This window comes from Delphinapterus leucas, chromosome 1 (genome assembly GCF_059928025.1).
Source record: "Delphinapterus leucas isolate spDelLeu-1000000601 "Yukka" chromosome 1, BTC_Dleu_Yukka2, whole genome shotgun sequence".
Taxonomy (NCBI): domain Eukaryota; kingdom Metazoa; phylum Chordata; class Mammalia; order Artiodactyla; family Monodontidae; genus Delphinapterus; species Delphinapterus leucas.
Window position 1 is genome coordinate 41,718,346 of NC_143129.1, and position 12,046 is coordinate 41,730,391.

Sequence of the window (12,046 nt, forward strand, 5' to 3'; positions counted from 1 at the left end):
ATGTCCCACCTCCTATCAAAGTGATCGAGGGTGGCTTATAAGGATACATGCAATACTGCAGGATTTAAGGAAAATAGAGGAAACATTTGGAACACAGATAATACAATGAGGTTGAGCTAAGGTTGTTCCACAAAGGACATGTCATAAGGTTCTGGATCATAACTTGCTAGAAGGATCAAGATTTGGCTCTGAGATTTATCGAGGCTGGAACAAAGGGGGAAACATGGTTATTACAAAACTCACTAAGCACTTTGTCTGTGTTATCTCATTCCATCCTCACAGATGTACCCAGCAGGTGTGTCTTTCCTGTCGGTGGCAGAAGACATTGGTTTTTCTGAGCTGTTGGGGAGCTGGGGAATATGTGGAAGAATCTTCCTTTTTGTCTGTTTTGCCTGAAAGAAGAAACAGCTGCTGGCTTTTAGATGAGTCTTCTCACTGAGAAGAATTCAAGAACAGCTGGAAAAATCAGGAAACATGAAAAAAATACTGTTTGAAGGTTTTGAAGAGGTAACAAAACAGACATAATTCCAGGGCCAAGATTTGGGAGAGGGAAATCCAGAGAAGTGAGCCCAGCACTGGGTACTGCTTTTCCCTGAGAAAGGTCATCCAAATTCAGAAAAGTTGATGAAAGGTTGGGAAACAGAAGATGTCCCCAATTTGCCACAAATTTCCAGGATCAGGGTAATAGGAATGGGTGCTTGAGCCTGCTGATGAGGGGTCCTAGTAACCTCCCTGCCAAGCTTCCCATTGCGATCCCAAAGTGCTACCCCCAGGTGTCATGGTAACCCATGGTGATCCCCTAACAGGGACAGAAAATCAGCTTCGAATTATCTCATTCTGTGATTGGATTAAACTAATGTGGAATTACCAATCCCCTACCCTCCTTCCAGAAGCAAATATAAATCCACCTCAGAGGACGATAATATCCTAAACTTGAAATTATCTTTATAACTTTTCAAATACAATGTCGGGGAACGTTTAGAATAGGCAAAACCATAGGGACAGAAAGAAAACCAGTTTTTTCCAGGGACTAAGGGGAGAGAGAGTGTGGTGTGATCCTAATGGTTATGAGGTTTCTTTCTGGGGTAATGAAAATGTTCTGAAATTAGATAATGGTGCTGATTGCACAATTCTGTGAATATACCAAAACCCACTGAATTGTACACTTTTCAGTGAATTATAAAAGGGTGAATTCTATTTCAATAAAGCTATTATTTTAAAAATGAAGGGCTTCCCTGGTGGCGCAATGGTTAAGAATCCGCCTGCCAATGCAGGGGACACGGGTTCAAGCCCTGGTCCGGGAAGATCCCACATGTCGCAGAGCAACTAAGGCCGTGCACCACAACTACTGAGCCTGTGTGTCACAACTACTGAAGCCCGTGCGCCTAGAGCCCATGCTCCGCAACAAGAGAAGACACTGCAATGAGAAGCCCGTGCACTGCAACGAAGAGTATAGCCTCCTCTCGCCACAACTAGAGAAAGCCTGCACGCAGCAACAAAGACCCAACACAGCCAAAAACAAAATAAATAAAATAAATAAATAAATTTATAAAAAATAAAAATGAAGATGAAATAGAAACATTTCAGATCAACAAACTTTACAGGAAAGTAGAAATAGTTAAGGTATAATGATTTTAGGACAAAATGATTTGGCTTCTTAGGAAACGATTTAGTTCTCATTTACTTTCATTACAATTGTTAATCAAAAAAGAGACCACTCAATGAATTCTGGTCTTGACGTTTTCCTATATTCTCATGTGACTTCTCTTGGGGCTGGACTATTATTTTTGTTAAGTTTTCTAAATTTTTTTCCTTTTTTATTGACGTATAACTGACATACACTATTATATTAGATTTAGGTGTACAACTCAGGGATTCAATATTTATATATATCATGAAATGATCCCCACAATAAGCCTAGTTACCTTCTGTCACCATACAATATTATTACAATATTGTTGATTATATCCCCTATTCTGTACATTACATCCCCATGACTTACTTATTTTATAACTGGAAGTTTGTACCTCATAATCCCCTTCATCTATTTCTCCCACCCTTCTATTTATCATTTCAAAGCAACTTCACAGGTTCTCTAAACAGATTGATAAAAACTGGAATGGGCCATAGTATATTCTGGCATATTCTACTGTTTCCATATGGAATACTATTATGAGCACTTTAAAATTTTTTCCTAAACAGAAGCTCATATAGTTAGAGGTTAAATGTTTTTTTGTAGCTGTATCAAGCTCTTTTCATTAATAAAAGGCATTAAATGTGCCATGGTAATATATAAAAATACTATTAATAGTATTCTAAGAATAGCTAACTCTTTTTCATGCTTCCGAATGTGTCAGGCTGTCTTCTATGTACCTTGCATGTATTTTCTCATTTAATTCTCACAAATACCTCGGAGGCGGGTAGTGCTATTCTCACTTTCCAAATGAGGAAACTGAAGCATAGAGGAATCCAGTGACTTACCCATGGCCACACAGCTCTAAGTCTCAGAGCCAGGGGTCCACACACAAAGCGTGGCTCCACGGCTGCATGCTTTCCGGTGCACTGTACTGCCTCCCATCCACCCAGGCTTGGAGTCAGAGACCTGGGGTCAAGTCTAGGTAGTCCCATTTTCTAGCTCTACGAGCTTAGGCAAATCACTGTTTAGTGAAGTTTTCCTCTTTGCCTTGGCTTCCTCATTGTTAAAATGGAGATAATGATGTATGCTCTGTTTCACAGGGTTTTTGTGAATAGCAAATTGTGGAAGTATTTAGTAACGTACTACACAACAGGCTGGCTGGCTTACTGGACTAGTGCGGAGACCTACCCCTAACCATTCCCCCACACGCTGCTAAGAAATGATGAATTCCAGTCCCATGCTACCAGAAGCTGCCCAAACCCATCACTCTGGAGGTATGTGGGCATCCTGGGACCAAGAAAGTCTCTGACTGTAAACTGGAAAAATTGCTTCACTGAACTCTGTAATACCTTGGGCCCAAACATCCTATTGGGGGTGAATATGACCTTGCAACATTTTTTGGCTGGTGCAAATTGGCGCTGAGAACCTGGTGAGGAGAGTTCCATTCTCACCGTCCCTGGGGCAGCCCTTGGAGCTTGCCATCGTTGGCTCAACCAGCTCTGGTGGCATGGATGGTTCCTGGACAAAGATGTGAGAAACACCCCTTTGGGAATTCTCAAAACACTCTAGAGAGTGGAGCCCTGCAAGAGCCTGCTAGCTTTATATCAGCACTGGGGACCACAGCACTTTGAGATTTTTAATTTCTAACTTTTCATCCCAGGTTAATGAAATGTGGACTTTCAGATTCTGTTATTCCAGGTTATTTTTATTCTCATCTAATTGTGGGAAAGCAGAATTCATTCAACCAGGATCAAGCAATTAGATCCATTAGATCAGCTTTCTGGTGGGGCCATGTCTCTGGCCTGGGAAGAGAGGTGGTGACTTCTAGGCAGGAACTAGTCCACAGAGGGAAACACCCTCTCTTCATTTTCATGAGTAATAACATTTTCCAAGAGGATACGTTTTGGAAGTTAAAGTCAGAGTCTGAGTGGAGAGAGCCCCACTTGCTATTGCTGGAAGCAGCTTCTACTCTTCACCAGCTCTCTGACTTTTGATAATTCCCTGGATTTGATCATTTACCTGTGGGCTAGGGCTGAAGATGAGGAACCAAAAAAATCTATTTTGGGTTAAGAACCCAAATCGTTTCTCATTTCCGGTACCATATGTAAGCGTTTTCAGGGACACAATCTCTACTTTCTCACATTCTGGGACATGTTCAGACCTGCTGGGCCTTAGCCTGCCTTGCTTTGAAAGTTTTAAAATCCATGTAGTGTGTGGTGTGTGTGAGTGTGTGTGTGTGTCTGTTGGCTTGTCCAAAACTTTTTACTGGCACCTGTGAGTAGAAGGGTCCTCTCCATCACTCCTGCCAAGAGCACAGGGCTCTCTCTTGCAGACAAGGATTTCAGACTTCCATCCATGCTTCATTCCAGAGCTGTTTCCCCTTTATGTGACTCCTGAGTGACTGAGCAGCCAATTCCTGGATCCCAAAGTGGTCAGCATCATGCCGTAACCTGACCTCCTCCTGCCGAATGCATAGTTTTCATTGTATTCAAGGAGAAAGCAGTACTTTGCATCAAAGAAGAATTTTGAGACTCTCTGTGATTTATAATGAGTTGTCTAAATAGCATGTAGAATAACAGTTTTGTCTACAGCAGAGTCTACATTCATTTTCTGAGGGTTGAAAGGGACTTTGAAAGTGTTTAAATCCCTCTCTCCTCTAACATTCCTTCTGTATTAGGTTAGGCTATGTTATACTGCAGTAGCAGACAATACCTTAACCTTTCTCAGTGGCTTATTACGACAAAAAATATTTCTCACTTATATTACATGTCTGATATGTGTTAGCATGGGCAATCTGCTCATCATTGGTACTCAGAGACACAGGCGAAGGAAACACTTCCATCCCTTAATGCTGCCATCCCAACACAGGCAGGATAGGAGAGAGCATGGAGAACTGTGTACTGGGTTTTAAATGCTTCCACCTGAAAGGACACCTGACTCTTCCACTTATATTTCACTGGTCAAAATAGTCCCGTGGCCATGCTGAGCTTCCATGGGGCAGGGAAGTGCAATTTTCCTGTCTCCTAAGAAGAAGGAAACTGTAAATGTGAGGGACAACTGCAACGTCTACCATACTTCTCAGTGGATATCCCACCTAGAATACTTCCAGAGATTTCCACTTCCTTATTCATGTGATGAGATGACCCACCAAAATGCAGACTCTGAATCATTCTGAATACTTTTCATATCGAGTATCTTACTATTTGCTTATTTCTTTAATAACCTATTCTGCTGTGCTGAGCAATGTGAGGAAAAGAGAAGATCATATCTGTTCCTTTGCCCTCCCAAGGTCCTAGACCAGGGGAAAGGGGGTGGAGGTGGAGACAGAGGCAGAGAGGGAGAGGGACAAGGGAAGGGGAAAGATGAGATTCAGTGCCACAAAAGAAATTCAAATCCCTGTGGTGTTCAAGGGTGATAAAAATCCCTTGAAGCTTTTACAATAGCTTCAAGGAAGAAACCTTTAAAAACAGGTAAAATTTTAATGCAAATGTCTCTTTCACTCTCAAATAGTGTTTGGTGCATTCTTTTTACACCAGTTATACAAAATAGTCTGAAGATGAAAAGAAAATCTATCCAGCCTGTAATCTTACTCCTTCAAAATAAGTATCATTAGCAGGATATATGTGTGTGTGTGTATACACACACATATTATACATGTGTATATGCATGTATGTGAACACATATATACATGCAATCTGTTTTTGACAGTCAACAATATATCACTTCATCTTTCTATGTCGAGGCAACAGATGGTGGTTAGTGTTTGGCACGTGGTAAGCGTGTCCCAGATTCTGTGAACAGCAGAGCAGAGGCAGGAGTTGGAGGTGAGCAGCCCAGTTTGGCTGGGAGCATCATGGGCAGAGGTGTGAGTAGGCCAGGTCTCAGAGAATGTGTACTTCCACAACAGGAATTTCAATAATTTTCTGTGGGCAATGGTGAGACTAATGATTTATTTAAATTTTAAGTAACTTTTTAAAAACCTTACCCTTGTATTAAACTTGTAGAAACTTGGAAAATACAGATAAGCTCTAGAAAAGGAAAACACTCATGATCTCACCACTCAAAGATTCCTGTTAACATCTTGGTATTTATATTTCTAGATCATTTTCAACATGTACATATGCTCATTGTACTGTTTACAAAAATGGGACCATACTGCATATGTCATTCTGTAACCTGGTTTTTAAGCCTAAAATGTTATAAAAGGTTTTTTTGAAGAATGTAAAGACAAATTATATTTAGTGGTTGAATAGCATCCTATTACATGGACTCTTACCCATAGAAATAACCAGTTGAAGATCACATAAAAGTAAAAATAAATTTAATTTATCCTCTCCCTTAAATGCATTCCATTTACGTGGCTTTGAAATTAAGAATTTGGGCTTCCCTGGTGGCGCAGTGGTTGAGAGTCCGCCTGCCGATGCAGGGGATGCGGGTTCGTGTCCCAGTCCGGGAAGATTCCACATGACGCGGAGCGGCTGGGCCCGTGAGCCATGGCTGCTGAGCCTGCGCGTCTGGAACCTGTGCTCTGCAACGGGAGAGGCCGCAACAGTGAGAGGCCCGCGTACCGCAAAAAAAAAAGAAAAAAGAATTGATTAAAAAACAAGCTAAAATGTTGAAGCTTCTGTGCTAAGCACTGATGGATACAGAAATGGAAAAAAGAGCAATGGTCTGGGGGGAGCTTTCCTTACCTGAAACCAAAGATAATTTTAGGGGTTCAGGAGTAATACGATCAGAGTTGTGTATTTAGAAGGATCTTCTGGAGTAGTGTGCATTCTGTTGTAAAGAGGGATGAGAATGGAAGAGAGTCTATAAGACAGATGAAATAGGGACATCTCTCCCTTTGGCAGAATGGTGTGGGTGGCACAGAGAAAGCATGAAGGCAGCAGTATGGAAGCTCTAGGATGGGACTAAGAGTTTCTTATTCACAGACCCAGGACTCTCTCTTGTGCTGGCCTAATCACAGACTCTGTTTCCCTGGGATTCTACAATCAGATGGGTGGTTATAGTACAATTTCATGAGTTTTTACTCTCATACTATGGACACATGCAAAGCTGGTCCAGGTGTTTAATAAGACCATGGGATTCAAGACCGTGTCTCCCAATCCAATGGTTGTTGCCTGAGCAAACTGGTCAACACTTGGCAAAGACCTGTTTATAAACAGCCCAGGAGGCTATTGGGGCCTGTACATAATTAGATTTGGGGATCAGTCATATGAAATGCACTTATTCAACAAATGCTCACTGAGCACCTGCCATGTGCCAGGTTCTGAGGGCCATTCTGAGAGGGAGAAAACTCAGAACTGGTGCCTAGGGAGTTCATGGCCTGGTGGACAAGACAACCAGGGCACAGGGAGCGATGACAACGGTGCCATCAGAAAAGAGCACAGGACTAGAGTGACTGCTGCTGTCCAGGACTCTAAAAATTTCCTTGTAGGTCTAGAGAATGAATTTGGCTAGGAGGTAGGCGGAGGCGCTATTTCGGGAGCATTGATGCTGTTGAATGACTTGGGATGGGATACATCGCATTCCCACTGAAGCCTTTTCCCTCTCTTCCTCCTTTTCTCCCTCCCTCCCTCCCTCCCTCTCCCTCTCTCTCTCTCTCTTTCTCTTTCTTTCTTTCTTTCTTTCCTTTATTTTTTTCCTTTCTTCCTTTCAAAAAAAAATCTGTTAGAAAAAGCAACCTTAAAAAAAAAAAAAAAGCAACCTTGAATATGTGAGACACAGATTGGCACAGGGGACATGGACCATGATTCATCACCTGGATCTACTCAGGAGACTCTGTCACTATCATTTTCCCCAACCCTGTGCACTGCCGTGTACTTATTTAAAATACTCTTGCTCTTTGGACCCAAAAGTTGATGCTCTGCAGGCTGTGGGAGGGTACAAGAGCCTGACTCCTGGGAGGCAGTTGCAGCTTTCAGAACTGCATGTCTCTTGTGCTTCTCTTTCTTGTGACTGGCCAAAGTCTTTGCTTAGAAAGCCGAGACCCAAGTCCTTCACCCCACTTCTCCATTCCTGTCTGTAGCTCCCAAGGCTCAGTAACACTAGGTTACCTTACATACCCTGCAGCTGTATTTAAATTGCTGTTGTCCATTGATTTCCCTTAACTTTCAAGCAAAGGAACAGTTATCCTCCTTCTTCCAGCAACTTCCAGAACCTTCTTCTCCTTGGTCCCCTACAGCAGCTGTGTGGCCACAGAATTAGTGGAGGTCACAGTGGTCTCCAGCAGGTGCCCTCCCTTTATTTTTGCTGGCAAACTCCTACTCAGGCTTCAAGCCTTAAGTCAAATGTCACCTCCACTAGAAAGCTTCTCAACCACTTCCAGCACCATCCAATACACACCTCACCGAGATTCTGCCTCACATTTATGTTTCCATTGGTTCCATCCTTCTGTTAGTGGTGTTAACACATTCCCGTGACTCGTGTTGCAATTGATCTGTCTGCAAGTGTATCCACTCTACTGACTCATTAGAGCACAAGTACCGGGTCTTAATTCTTTTTTTTAACAGCTTTATTGAGATATAATTTGCATACCATAGAGTTCACTGTTTAAAGTGTACAATTCAGTGGGCTTTAGTATATTCACAGACTGCATCACTATAATCTAATATTAGAACATTTTTCCTTACCCCTCAAAGAAACCTTGTACTCATTAGCAATCACCCCCAATCCTTCTATCCACCCAGTCCCCAACTCCAAGCCCTAGGCAGCCAGTACTATATTTTCTGTCTCTATAGCTGTGTCTTTTCTGGACATTTTATAAATTGTTATCATAGTCATTCATCTTTTGTATAGACTTTTCTGACACTCAAATGTTTGTTCATTAAATGTGTGAATACATGCAAGATTGAGAAGTTGATGAAGGGTGGAACAGAGGAAAGAACACTGGACTGAGAGCCAGAAGACCTGCACTCTAGTTCTGATTCTGTCATTTATTTATGTGACCTAGGGAAGATTATTTGACTTTTCTGATACTTAGCTTTCTAATCTGCAAAGGACAGTTAATAATATCTATCCTCTTTCTCATAACATACTTGTGACAGTGAATATCAAATGAGAAATTTCACTTGGGGGTACTTTGTTCATCTGAGCATGCTGTACAGATGTAAGAATGATCTATGTTTGTTTTCGCTCTCATCCTTTGAAATGCCTGTAATAAGAAATCATTTATTACACTAGTGACAGAGGACAAGGTGGAACGGCAGAGTGCCAGCCTAAGGGGGCCAACCAGTGGACACCCACCCCTCATCTCTGCTCCTGGAACGGCGGCAGCTGAAACAGGGAAAAGGACTAACAAAAGCCGAGAAATCCCACATCTATCAGTGTGTGAGTTTCCCAGCCAAATAAGGAGATAACAATCCATTTTAGAGTGAAGATTAAATCAGCTCACGGGAAGAAAAATGGTGATGTAACTTTCTTTTATCTCTTGGCACTCAGGAAATGCTGATTCACGTTCTCATCACTTCTCTCCCGCAGGGCATTTCCATTAATCAGAGAAGGAGGGGGTATTCAGGTTTAGGAGTGAGCTCTTCACGGCCTCACCCAGGAGTGGAGAAGGGAACGTTCTCCGTCCTGGTTCAGTCCTTTTCTCTATATATAGGTTTAGGAGAATTTGTAGAGGATGTGGAGTGGGAACAGAGTTACTTCTCAAAGGTAAAATTCAGACTGCAGACATGATATGACATACGTGAAATGCATACATACATATACACATACATATGTGACAGGCGTGGCCTGAGAGTAACAGAATAATCCTCCTCAATCCAATAAGGTGTATTCAGGGAAGAAAGTGGCCTTGTAAATCAAAGTTTATCCTCAGAGGACCTTTCCTCCTGTCCAATATTATTGGGAAGGAAATTCTCCAAGTTTCCAGAGAGATTAGAAGAGCCCCTCGTCTTAGTCTGATCCAGGATGGAGTTTGGATGAAAAAACATGGACCTGGACTAAGGGATCAGCCTCCCTTTCTCCAGCCTCTCAAAGTCTGAGACATCGAGCTTCTCTGGGAAAGGGGCATGGGGGGAATGGTGGTGAGCCAGGGAGCCAGGCCTCGCCCATCTGCTCCCACCCAGGAGCCTTCGGTCACTGCCTTCCAAGTTGCTATCTTGATTTGTCCCCTCTCCTGATCATTTCATCAGTCCACTGCTTCACCCTGTCCCCCAAGAAGGGTACCCTTCTAATCCTTCTCTGCGCCTACATCAGCTCTTTCCCCACAGCCACTACTCTCCCCTAGTCCAGGATTTTTTAGCCTCAGCTCTGTTGGCTTTGGGAATCACACAATTCTCTGTGGTGAGGGTTGTCCTGTGCACGGTCCTGTGCACTGTAAAATGTCTCCAGACATTGTCAAATGTCCCCTGGGGGCAAAATTGCTCCACTGAGAATCACTGCTCTAGTTCCTTCTCCTTCACTTGAAGCCCCCATTTGTTAAGCATTTACCATGTGGAAGATACCGGATGGTCCTTCGTGTGTTTTATGTAAATGCTTCTCAAATTTTAATATACATAAGCATCATCTCGAGAGTTTTTAAAGTGCACCTTCTGGTTCAGTAGCTTTGGGGGAAGGGTCTGAGATTTTGCATTTCTAATGAGCTTGCAGATCTTGCTGTTTTGCTGGAGCACAGACTACACTTTGAGTAGCAAGGCTCTACCTCATTGGGTCCTTGTGGCCCTATGAAGACTCGGTTTTACAGTTGAGGAAGAGAAGACTCAGAGACCTCCTAGGGGCTCATCATGTTTGGGGCCCAGGTCTGCATGCATGCAAAACGCGAACTCATAACCAGTGATCTCAGTTGTCGTGGGACCAAGGTCTTTGGGTTCTCCCCATGCTCTCCCTTCCCTGGGGAGTCTTGCTACGATAAGCTCAGCCAAGCCTGAGAGGCAGACACGTGTTTGCCTGGAACGTCTGTATTATATTACTCCTTCCTTAGACAGTATGAGCAGCTCATGACCCCAGGTGGATATTCTGGAGCCTGCTGAGCTGTCTCCATGACCTCATGCCTCTGTCCTAGCCTGCTCTGCTAACAGCTCATCCCTCCCACCCTCCTGCCGACCGGTAGACAGTTGTCTAGGATTGCAGCTGGCCTAGGGGCTCACTTTTCCTCTCAGCTCACCTGTCTAGCCTCTCCAGCCCTCTCTTGCCTCCCTGTCATCTATTACCACAATACTCTTACTTTGTCTCATAAATGTCTCTTGGCATCTTCTTCCCATCATAGTCAGGGATTTTTAGTAATGACCTAGACACTGAAAGGAAAAAGGGTGGGTGATGTGGGCCCCTGCCTAGGACTAGAGGACAAGACTCAGGTCTTCCAGGATCAAAGGACTCACGCATGGTACCTGTAGCAGCAGTGGCAGCTGGCCAACCTGCTGGCTGGGGATTGCATCATGTATTTGATTTACTAAAGAAAACAAACAACACTGTGAGTGTGATGGAGGGAAGGGATGCTGGTGCCAGAGAGATTAAGGGTCCGCCACCTGGAGAGGTTGGAAAGCCTGCTCCTCCCAGGGTCCCCTGTTCTTTCTCCCCGGAGCCGGAGCAAGTTATCCTGCCCCTCACATCACATTTCTACTCCCATGGCTTTGCCTGGACCCAGGTTTAAGGAAACTCTTAGAATGTTTGTGAAAGAAGGTAATTCAGAGCAGGGCTTGGCAACCTCTCTCTGCAAAGGGCCAGAGAGTAAATATTTTCAACTTTGTGGGCCATATGGCCTCAGACCTACTCATCCTTGTCACTGTAGCACGAAAGCAACCCTAGACCACATGTAAACAAATGGGCTTGGCTGTGTCCCAATAAAAATTTATTTATGGACACTGAAATTTTAATTCACACACTTTTATGTGTCACAAAACACATGTTCTTCTTTTGATTTGTTTTCAATCATTAAAAAATATAAAAACTATCCTTCTGTCACTGGGCTAAGCCATTCTTAGCTTATTCTTGGCCGGTAGTTTGCCAATTCCTCATTCAGCGTCCAATGTTTCTCAAACTGTGTTTCCTAGGGTCAGGCTGGGTTAAAGAAAGTTAAACCCACGCCTGGCCCCCTGCCTCTACAGGGTACTATAGGTTTCCAAGAGGGGCTAGCACATGCCAGCCTTCTCTAATTTACTGACAGTGAAATCCCTAGTTTCATGGAGAGTCTTGCAGACAAGCATCCTTCAGGACTAGATTCTGTGGAACATGCTTTGGGAACACTGCTCCAGTCTGCCCCTCATTCTACAACCAGAGAACTGAAGGCTGAGTGCCTTGCTAGTTGGACACGTGACCAGGTCTCTCTTTTTTTTTTTTTTTTTTTTGTGGTACGCGGGCCTCTCACTGTTGTGGCCTCTCCCATTGTGGAGCACAGGCTCCGGACGCGCAGGCTCAGCGGCCATGGCTCACGGGCCCAGTCGCTCCACGGCATGTGGGATCTTCCCG